We start from the raw sequence: 12,249 nt of genomic DNA, 5'->3' as shown, positions 1-12,249 counted from the left end.
TTTTTAAAATGCTCTTTTTGGATGTTAAAAGCAACATGCAAAACTTGACAAAGCCAACCAGAATACTGCAAAAAAAGTTCCTGACAACGGTAACATTCCCAGCCCCCATATAAATAACCAGATAAAATTATTTCCTTTTTCTATTCCTGTGGGGAACATTGGAAGATTTGCCTGTCAGGACTGGAAACTGGGAAATTTTTATACACGGCAAATTCTCCAGCTAGAGAGGACTATCAAACACACCATATGACAGTCCGTTCCGACCCACTAAGAGAATCTAGGTTGTTTATATCTAATGAGCACAGAACCTTCCAGCATAGGAAGAATGTTATTACTTGTCGAGGTTGGTTAATTAATTTGGGCTTGATCTGCCTGACATATGAGGGTGCATACATTTCGGGAGAGGCTCTACTCAGCCTGTATTTTTATTCCTGTATTTGTGTGCATTGTAATATCTGTTTACATGGGCAAAATTAGCACCGCATGTTCAATGACTAACAAAGACATCTTTGACAAAGACAAAGAGTTCAACAACATATTTCTTAGGCTTATCATGTGTTGATAAGTATTAATACCACTTCACCAACCTACTAATAAAAGAGCAATCTAGAGTGGCTGTGTGATGTGCTAAACTCTGATTAATTTTCTACCGCTGTGAAGCAGCCACCAAAAGTTATTCATTGCTACTTAAACCCAGTGACACACAGGGTGACCAGCAACATCAAAGCTTTTGACTGCTGTACTTTGAGGCCAGTAGCCCACCATCCATCATTCTAACAAACCCAGTATCACACAAGGGTCTCCACTAGTTTAAAAACCTGTTATCTGTTCCTTTCACACCAAAATGTTCCATAAGGTCTTTAATCTTCTTATACAGAGTAAGTGAGGTCAACTTTGAACCATCCGAGTCTATATCTAAGCAGTGCATATGCTCAGTTGACCTGTTCAGCATCAGAAACATAGCTGGAAAATTCAGGGACAATTCAGAGTTGAAACATTTAACATTGAACATTTAATATTGCAATTATTGTCTCTCTTGGCTTGGCTATACACTGTCTATTGTTTTAGGCTAAGGCCTCGTTACAGCTTGTCTAATGTTTAACTGTTCCATCTGAGAGAGTAGTTTAATATACAGTGATTAAGCATTCATTTATATGCTTATTAATAGTAACAGACCATTAGGCCCACCAAAAAATCTACATACTTTTTTGAGAAAACCCCATGACCTCCATAAGTTTCTCCACATTACCCATGAGTATGATTCAAACATTAACCTGGTCACATTATAGAGAGAGACCTGACAAAGTAGCATAGGAAAGAAGAAACTAATAACTTGACCTACATCGCAACTAGATGGAAAAGTGGCATCCTTGCATACATCCAGGCAAATGTATGAATACTTTAAGGTGTCTTGGCTCATTCTTAAAACAGATACAACTTTATAAACACACACACACACACACACACACACACACACACACACACACACACACACACACACACACACACACACACACACACACACTCTCTCTCTCACTCTCTCTCTCTCACACACACACACACACACACACACAGACACATCCTCATATGCCAATGTGTTAAATTAACTATTTAACATATTGGCATATATTAACTAACTTCTGATTTTGCATTCACAGTTTGATGCATAACACTAGCTAAGATGTACTTGAAAAATCATACCAACAAAGAATTTACAAGGAAAGGGCAGGTCTTTCTTACCTGGATTATTATGCAGAGCAGTTTATTCTACTATCTTCTGTAAAGATATATGGAATGTTCCCATTGTACACTTGAGGATAAATTTAATCTGTGATGTCAAAGCCCCAAAGAGGATTCTCATGGGAGATGTTAATTAAAAAATATACCTCAGTAAGGGTTACTGCACATGATGTACCTTGTGTCCTATAAAGTCATTTCAAGACAAGGACCTGTAGATTAGTATAAAAATGATTCTCTGTTCAAAAAGGTGAAAATCCTCTGCATCTGCCCTATTAATTGTTTCGTGTCTTTTATAAAAGAGTAATTTAGTATATTATAGAATTAGTAGATTAACCATTATATAGAATGTTAAATATATTATCTAAAATTATTATTTGTGATATTGGAAGCAGCAGAGACGTAATTTTAGCAATGCAATCTGAAGGTATAAACTATTTGGCAAACCTACATATTCTCTTAATAATCTTAATAATCATATTCCTTGGACATGTGCAGTAGAATTAAACAAACCTACAGAAACTGCAATGTGCAGAGTTATAGAATATCTATTGGATGTTGATATATTACATATCCCAAAGGTCAACCTTGTCATACTTCCCCAATAAAACCAATTAAATGTGATTAAATTTGACAGTTGCATTGATGTTGTGATCAGACCAGCTTTTCTTATTATGTTGCTAAATTGATCTTGGTATGTCAGAATGCCCTGGAGTCTAGTCTTCCATTTAGAAGTTAACCCACCTTTCTTAGGAATTTATTTTTATAATCAGTGTTATCTGATCTTTTTGCCAAATAGAAGCAACAAGACAGTGGCACGCAAAGCACCAATAGCAAACAATGTCAGTGTCCTATGACTGTGAATATGCAGCACATGTTTATATTCCACAATATATGTTTATATCATTCTACATTCCCAGCTTTGCAGTGTAATACCTTAGAAGGCATCAGACATACATTGCTAAACAGTATCAGACCTCCAACACTAAACAGTATCAGATCTACAATTCTAAACAGTATGTACTAGACCTAAAACATTTTACTCACACTTGAGGCCATGTGCAAAGTTTTATTTTGTTTTCTTTTTTAAACTAAGTTTATAAAAACACTAGTGACTAGACAATGCAAGAGACCTCCAGGTTATAAAATATAATACTGCATATGTTAGAACTTACTTTCATTTACTGAACTAGGTATACAAACCAAACTTTTTTTCTTAATGCGAATGTTAGATGTTTTAAATAGGGGAGTTTCATTTTTTTAATTTCAGCATCATTCACTTGCTGAGAGGTACATAAAGTGTGTTTTGAAGAGAAATGGTTAATCCTCTAGAAATGCACTGACTCAGATTTCTTTCAGCTTTTGTAACAGGAACCAGGCCTCAGGTCACAATATAAAGACAGCCATTTTGTTTGCTGTACAAAATACCAGTAAAGCTATAAAGCTATAAGATTTTCTATGTAATGTTGATAGTACTAAAATATTGGGAAATCTGTTTTCTTTCGATTCTGTTTTTCCTTACAGTCCTATCCATATGTCTCTTGACTGCATTTTTTCAATGAAATACTTTGTATTCTAAAACCTTATCACAAAGCTAATCATAAATCTAAATATAAAGCTAATCATATCATAATCTGCAGAAAGGCATCAGGTCTTATTATTTCAAATAATTATCTGTGAGGTTGCCTTTACAGGATTTAAATACTTCATTCACTATAAATACTTCAGATCCATTCATTTCAAATACTTTGGATCCATTCACTTTAAATACTTTGGATCCACTCACTAAATACTTTGGATCCATTCACTTTAAATACTTAGTATCCATTCACTTTGTCTAGAATGACATCAATAGAAAATGACCATCTGAATGTTAATTTCTGAATCTGTGAAACATGCAGAAATTTTAAAAAAATCAAACTTTAAGACCAAAATTAATAGCCATTCAGACAGAGTCTGACTCGGTTCTCTCAACTATATTTTTCTCTATGAAAGAGAATTGGTCAGAGATTTGTGAACATTAGGGTCACTGTATACTCTTAAATTGTTTACTATGCCTGCTCATACTGAAATAGGTGGACATACAAATCCCCTATCAAGAGTGCAGATAATGTCTTCTGCTGCTGTGTAGGAGATGGAAACCAGTCGATAGATTTCTGTCAGTGCAGGAATGTGAGCAGCAGTAATTTACTGACAGTCTAAAAGCCATGCCAGCCCTCACTATGATGAGCCACCACTGTGAAATTCCTTTGAGATGTCCACCACAACATCCTACGTCTAAAAATTTTCCATTTCAGAAAAGGAGAAAAAACATGAATGGTAAGTTTTCAATCTAAAAAACCTCCATCTCCTTTCTAGCAGCTAACTTTTTAATTCTACAGATTTCTCTTTTAATCTTGTATATCTTTGAATCTTGCTCACATAAAGAATATACACTTCTCTTATCCAGTAGCACCCAGTGTAAATGGCTTCCCCTTTATTATTTCCCTTTTATGACTTTGTTGGGTCTTGGTTTACACCTTTGTGAAGCTGCTTTGTGACAATGTCTTAACTTACACGTACTATACAAATAAAATGAAACTCATTACAATTCAGTAGAATGGGCAAAGTATGAAAGACAAGAAGATACTATTGCAAACACTCCAGGATGGGGGGGGGGGGTTCCTGTAAGATACTCAAATTCTAGGAGAGAAGCAACTCTCAACTTTCAACACAGAATGAGAGAAATTACTTTCTACTATCAACATACTCAAGGATCTTGAAGGTATGCCATTGCTTCTCCTTTCGTGGTTCAACTTCGACAATGTGTTTCCCATAATGAGAATTGTGTACTGCAGTTTCTCTAACAGTATTTGTTGCACCATTGAGATTACATGCCTATACTGACAAAGAACCAGACATTTTGGCTCAGGAGAAAAAAAACACCTTCAGCCAAATGGAAGACACAAATGGAGTTAGCAGAAAAAACTGATGGGTAATGACACTGCTATAAAATAAGACTGCAATCTAGACCCGTGATTCAGTCAGTTTCAACCCCCCCCCCCCCCCCCCATAGCCACACCCAGACAGACAAGTCAAATGCTCTGTGCGAAAGAGGCATAAACCCTAAACCCATCCCACATGCTTGACTGCTTTTCAATGACAGCCTGCTCTAGCAATGATAATAAAGGTGTCTAGTGTAATATTTGTGTGTGCGCAAGTATGTGAATACTGAGGAGGAGTACAAGAATCTCTATGATTCATTTCATAGCATTAAGATTCATTGAATACATCTCTTTGTATTTATGGTCCAAGTGTTTTAAATAAAGCTGAAAAAAACATTGTTCCTTGTTTAGCAACAAAATGTCACAATAGCATGTCTTTTTACCCTTTTATTTTTTAGGCCACTGTTTAACACAAAGCTCCTATATTTATTTCTGCCAGTTCACAAGATAAAGATTTCCTGTAAATGGCTGAAGAGGTTTCAGACATAGTAACTAAAAAACAAAATGGAAAAGCACTACAATGCCATTTAGATGTCTTGAAGACACGAACAGTGGCTTTGCCTTCTAGCCTGCTTGCCTGAACATGCTTTCACCATTCCTTATTAGTCCACAATAAATGACTGGACTGAAATTGGAGGTCCCCTAACAGCAAGTAAAGCCACAAAGTTTCAGATAATTAGGTTTTGCTCTTTGATGCCCCTCAGTTGCAAAAGAAGTTGAGTTATTGGCTAATTTGTAACAACAGCAACAGCAATAAAATATTAAGAAAAATCTAGACATAGCAACAAATTGTCATTTAACAGGGGCCCAAGAGAGACCTGACACCCAAGACTCATCCATTCAGTAAAGGAGTTCACATCATAGATATTTTAGGTTATGGTCAAGGGGATTCCATCTGTCTTTGGCTGTTGCTGCCATAAACTAGTTAGTCACCTGCATATGAACTGTACAATAACCAAAAGATCTCATCTGTGACAGATGAGGGAATTCAGACAGGCAAACTTAACTTGGCAATAAAATGTAATCAGTGGTTCAGTAGAGGTTTGCTTGTCTACAATAAATTTTTATATACCCTGTTTTCAGGGCGGCTCTAAAAACCATTCCTGTTAGTTGCTTGATGATCAGCAATCTACTACCCATGGTACGTGCTTTACAGCTAAATCCTGGCTACCTTTTGAATATATTTACCCATATGAACAGAGACAACTCAATGGTTTTTTTTGCTACCCTTGGTGACACATCTTAGGACAAAAGGAGCCTGTCATGGTGGGAGGTCCTTTTTGGGTAAGTGGCCACTCAGGCCTCTGTGTTGTCAGTCTTGGCGACATGCCCACTGGCCCCCTGACACCCGGCAATAATGATATTAGTGGAAGGTGGAGGAGACAGGACGTCAATGGGCAGATTTGTTCAATTTAACCCCCGTGACCCCAGCATGGCCTCCTCAATCTGTCAGCCACAGCACTCCCCTCCACACTAAGGAGCATCTCAGTGACAGGAAGAGGAGGGTGAAAAAAGAGAGAGAGAGACAGAGAGTAGATGAGCTGAAAGACAGAGATGCACAGAAGCAAAGATGGCAAGTCCGAATATACACGGGAAGATCCAGTGGAAAAGGGACAGAAGAATATCATCATAAAACTTTGCATGTATTCACGTCTCTAGGTCTCTCGACAAAGGACCATATAAGACCCCATCTTTTCATTCTCATGATTAGTGGGCATCACACCTCAGTGTGGCGAGCCGGGATGGACTAGTTTTTTTTTTTTCTTTAGCTGATTCTCACCTTGCAGCACAAAGACGTCTCCCTCAAAATGTGACTAATTTGACTTATGTCAGAGATATGATTTCTCACCATACAAAGTGAGCAAAACTTAGCTAAATATAATAAAGTTCATCTTTGAATATAATTTCTAATTCTTCCAGAGAGGTTGCTCCCTCAGAGGTCTTCAAGGATTTGCTAACAAGTCCTGACTACAGATATGCAGTGCACAGGAGGAATTCCCTCACTCTAACACACACATAAAAAACCCCAGAAAAATGGAGTCAGCTGCCAACTTGTGCACAGGATCAGCTGAGTGCTTGGATCGCACCGCCCCCAGTACGTTCCCTCGGCCCCTGCTATCCTCGGCTGTAAAACATAAATCTCCCTCACCACCATCAGGCATCTGTAGCAGATCGCCTGAGTGCTGTAGCAGCAGCCAGCTGGAGCCAGGCCAACTAAATGCTGCCAGATAAGTCAGTGGGCCACAAGTGTGAGCAAACACTATGAGGAGAGGTCAAACAAAGTGTTGTGTGACGAAGACCTTTGCAAAAGCTCAGGATTTCAGAGTGGGGGGGGGGTAAGGCGCAGGGGGTTTCAGGGTTATAAGAGAGGATCTGTGTGTGTGGACTCTAGGACCCTGTTTTGACGGATGGCAGCTTCACCAGTGAGCAGCTGCAGCTTTTTTAAAAGAAACTGCGCAAACAGGGCTCTGTGCTTAATAGGACTGTTCAAGACAATGCCACGAAAGCTTAGGACAAAGCCATGGCAGACATCTTTCTAATCTGTTTAACTGATAAATTTTCACTTATCACGCTCACAGGTCAAATATCCAAAACTCGTCAGAACATGCCTTTAGCCTGTTTTAAGCTAAAGGGTTTTTGCTCCTTCTTGACTAAGGATGCATACAATCTGGACATAAATATTATACATGAGTCATATATATGCGTATGCAAGCTTGGCCACTAAGGTTCGCACACAAAAGAGAGAATAAGTAGGACAGAGCTTCTAAACCACAGCTCCATCGCTTCTTATTTAATAGGAAAGGAGCTTGTCAGCAGGAAGTGGGAAAGTGTCAGCACTGCGCAGCACACGCCGAGGTGTGAAGAGCACAGCAGCAACACTGTCTGCTCACTCACAACTGCCACAGCTACTGAGTGGTGATGGCTTTTCCAAAGACAGTCAGGCCTCATTCATTCAAAAAAATCTGTACAGGGAAAATACAAATACTTATCTACCAAAACTACATAGCTTTTCAATAACTTCTAAAGATCATCGAAGAGCTGATCAAAACCTGTGTAGAATATTTATTTACCATTTTTCCATTTAATCTAAACAACTTTCCCCTCACCCCACCCTGTCCAGAATACTTATACTTGTCTCTGCTGTCTCTGATATTTAATTTAAAACTGCAAAACTACAACGAGGAAAGTGTAGACTCAATTAGTGATTAGCTGTTCCTTTCTCTTCCTGGTAGTTATTCACTAGGGTATATACACAGAGTGGCAGAATATAGGCTCAGACCCACAAAAAAAATCAATTGGTTGGGAGCTCCTGATCTGCAGCCTTTCAATGTACATTATGTCAATGGTGATTTCCTCTGTCAGTCAAGGCCTTCAAAAATAATTGCCCATCCTGCTTTCTGCAACCTTAGAAAAAGACTGAAATTCTAGTGAGTGAGATTAGAGCGGACTGGCAGATAAATAGATATCATATGTCATTTGAGATCTGTTAACATAAAGCAGCATAGTTACATAGTGGCATAATGGACAGTTTGCTGAGGCACTCTTCAGTTTCAGGCTGGTTGTGTTGGGTAATGACAGGAAATGCTAATAAATTGGAATGATGAAGATTAGTTAAATTCGACTAACTGGGTGGGGTAGTCTGGGTGTGTTTATGTATATGTGTAAGAAAGATGGACAGAGAGAAAGAGAAAGAGAGAGAGAGAAACTGTGATTTTGTAAAAGGTGGGGTCTCACTAACTGCTCTAGCTGAGGATATATGTAAACAGTGAAAGGGCATCTCTGACATATCACCAATCTGGCTCCTGTGTGAGGCAGCCTTTTATGGTCTTTGACAGAAGGGCTCGAGATGGTTACCATGCCTGTATGAGCAGACCCATAACCAGCTTATGCCACCTACATGGCAGTCTCATCCTTATCTGGCCAGGCTAACAACCATCTGATGCAGTTCTCACTCTCTCCACATCTATATCATTACATAGGCACATTTCACACTGCCCAGTGTATATGGCGATCCCTGGTATCCTTGCATTACCCCTCAATCTGCAGCCACACACTACGTCATTAGGAATGAAGTGAAGTTTGGATGACATCCAACTGTAAGTTTGTGATTAGTCATTTGAAATGCAAAGCCGTTCCTGTCTTGAGTGTCAGCTGTAATGAAAAATTTGGATGAACTATTGTAGGCTTCATGTGCTAGTCTAAATATTACACTCTAGGAGATGACCTATATGTGAATTATAAACTTTATCCAAACAAAAGAAAGTAAACATCTCAATGAGTTAGAAGATTTATTGCTCATTAACCTATTAAAATAATTAATAAAGCTCATTAGCTGACATTATGAAGAAATCATAGATAACAACAGCTCTTTTGTGTTTGCTAAAGAGTCATTGTTAACTATCAAATCTGAGCTTATGCTGGCAATTATTACTCATAACCGGTTTGTTTAGTGTCAAGGGATTGTCGTTGTTGAATCTTGAATGTAAAGTAAACATTGTCACCCATATGTTGTTTAAAAAATACAAAGCACATTGCCATCTATATAGGTGATAAATCCATATTAACAGTGCACAATTGGCAATTAGCAAACCTCTGAAAACCCAGAGCTCAATGATGTTCTTATGAATCTCTAAATGAAAATGTACCTTTGATGCTGCAACACACCATCAATGACCTCTATATTTCTTTAAATAAGTGAATACTGCCATTTCACAACTGCATGTTCTAATAGAAAGGCATGTAATAGATTACAATCTAGTTTCCAAATACACACACAACCATTTCTCCACTAATACCCCACAACACTGCTGCTGCAGGAGTTCTAACTCCATTATGATAACCTAATTTATATAGTAGATCGTTGTAAATCAGAGCATAAATCAGCAGACACGCAGTGATGAGACTTTAAATGACAGGAAATCACTGGATTCATCTCGTCGATTCTCTCTTCCTGTCACCGATTACAGCGATCCAACGAGCTGTACCACAAGGAGGGAGAATCTGCATATCATATATATATATATATATATGAGGAAGAGGAAGGGAGGAGGAAAAGAGGGGGTGGCTAAGCTAACAAATGCATCCCTTGTGGCCACTTTGTGATGCTCTATACAAATTGAAGCAGTGCACAAAAAATTGGGAGGCCAAATAATTGAAGGAAGGAGGTCAGCAATCCTGGTGGGGGGGTGGGGGGGTAAAAGAGGGATGAGGCAATGCAGAGGGAGGGGTGAGGAAAAGGAGAGGAGGGACGGCTATTAAATTTATGACTCAGACTGCCACATCATCAGTTGGGGGGTTGGGAGGTGGAGGGGGTTGCCATTTCCTTCCTGCCAGAGGACAGTTCTGACCAGCATTGTGTAAGCAGATGGTGAAGATATCGCCACAAATTATACCTCTGCCAGGGCTTCCATTCACACGATGCTGAAAAAGAACACTGTGATTGTCATCTAATCCACTGCAGGCCCACATGAAGACCCATCTCTATGTTTCTGGTTGAAACATTACACGGAGACACATGCATTTAAAAAAAAAACTGCTTTGAGTGATTATGAATGGCACTATATAAACAGACAAATGGCTTTTTTAGGACAGTTTGGGCATGAACAGAACTCTACCTCTGATGCGTGTTATGTTTTTAAAAAGACATCCTCTTACCTTATTCTTAGGTTCTATCAGCAGTAAACACAGTAAAAATGGTAAAAACAGTATCAGCACTATCAGTAGTTGATCTCATTCAGCCAAAAAGGAGAAGTTCAATTTGCTTAAGTACATATCATTGCAAGCTGATGTAACACCTATTCTTTAAAAGTGCTGGTCAGCCATAAAGCACTGAAGTTCGTTAGGGAGTATAATCTAGACACCACAACCATATAAGGTATTAAATGCTGAAGTTTCTGAGGCTGACTCAGCCACTTGACTGACATGTTATCTCTGTCACTTGTTATCATTAATCACTGTAACATCTCATTATGGCTAACCTTTCTTACTATAATTATATTTCATTGCAATTCAGGCATAGCAATACTTAATAAACTTAAACGTTATGTGTTGTTAAGGTCCATGTAAACTATAAATGTTGCTACACTTCATGCTTAAAGGTATAGCTATATTTACCCTCTCTCCATCAAACTGCAATGATCATTCAAGCCCACTGGTTGTAGAATGTTACAGCTGTCCTATTTATCAATCACTTCTTTTCTGTTGATCAGCAGATGGTGTTGTCACTGGAACTCTTGATAATAAACCATTCTTCCAACAAGACTAAGCTCTGTGGTTGGACAAGTGTGTAAGCCTACATAATGAAACTGACAGAGGAAGCCCTTAAATAAGAGCTTTATGGCTCTGGTGCTAAATAATTGAAGAAGGGGAACATGAGTCCAGGTCATCTTAGTGGACAACAGCACATTTTCTCTCGCAGCTGACGAAAGAAGTGATTTTACAACACACAGACTGAAGGGCACAAAGGACTGCTGGGAGATCTCACTCCAGCCAAATGGAAATATAGAGAGGTTGAATTATAAACAACTGTGTATTACGCTCCACCCTCCCCCCAGCCACACACACACATCCACCCTCCAGCCACACTCTCATATTCCTGTTTTTCACCTGCATGAATGCTAAAATCTCAATAAAGAAGTATCTCATCTCATCATATACCTATATAACGTAAACAACATCAGTGTAGATTCAGTACAGTCACTACTGGCTCATGTGTGCCACCAGTTACAGCCCCCCACTCTTTGATCCTCTTAATGATCTCTGACCTAGTGAGGAATCTATGAGCTGCAAATGCTGTTTTATGGTGAAGTGGAGTGGGGGAGGGGGCTATGAGTAGGTCAAAGGTCATCAGATTCTGCTAATGCTAAACAGAAACAAAGTGTCAGCAAGCCTATGTTAGATTTCACAGAAGCAAATGCTGATTAAAGGGGATCACATTTCTCAGGCTTCTTAAAGGGCCAGGGGCCAAGAATTGAACTGGTTGAACTGGTATGACAGTGACTTGTATCTGATCTATTAGTCATGTGCTTCTCCTTACGGTTATTTAGGACGACAATATGTTACTTTTATGGCAGAAACAGTCTGAACATACATTTAAATGATAACTATACATTAAAACCATATCACTTATTTTACCACCATTCTTTATTAATCAGACCATTAATGTGACCAAGTCTCACTTCAGGCCACATAAAAATATATATTCTCAGTGATAGCTAAAAGTACCTTGGTATTTAATTGTTCAGTGGAGTTCCTCCACAAATGACTTCCTCTCTGCTATCTGTTATAAAGTTTTATTGGTCAGAGATCACCCCCCTAAAGAGGGGCAGGTTCCAGTGAGCTGGCCTTATGGCACACTTGATGCCACAAAGAAGCCTGGCCCTGTGCATAAGTGCTGACTAGCTCCCAAATTATATAGGGCTCCATTGGATTTTTCTGGTTTCTTTTTTTCTACCTTCCAGGGTCAATATTGATCTTTCATCCCTCTTGTGAGTAACCTTAAATAATCCTTTTCCTGCTTAGTTCCTTT

General features: G+C 38.8%; 1 protein-coding gene across 1 annotated transcript in view; it reads right to left on the bottom strand.

The window, feature by feature from the left end:
- arid3c (AT rich interactive domain 3C (BRIGHT-like)) overlaps nucleotides 1-12,249 on the bottom strand; it is a 59,424-nt gene that overhangs the window by 32,234 nt on the left and 14,941 nt on the right. The gene's annotated exons all lie outside the window — the stretch shown is intronic.

The sequence above is a fragment of the Electrophorus electricus genome, chromosome 9, assembly GCF_013358815.1.
Source record: "Electrophorus electricus isolate fEleEle1 chromosome 9, fEleEle1.pri, whole genome shotgun sequence".
Lineage (NCBI taxonomy): Eukaryota > Metazoa > Chordata > Actinopteri > Gymnotiformes > Gymnotidae > Electrophorus > Electrophorus electricus.
This window is presented reverse-complemented; position numbering and strand designations above follow the sequence as displayed.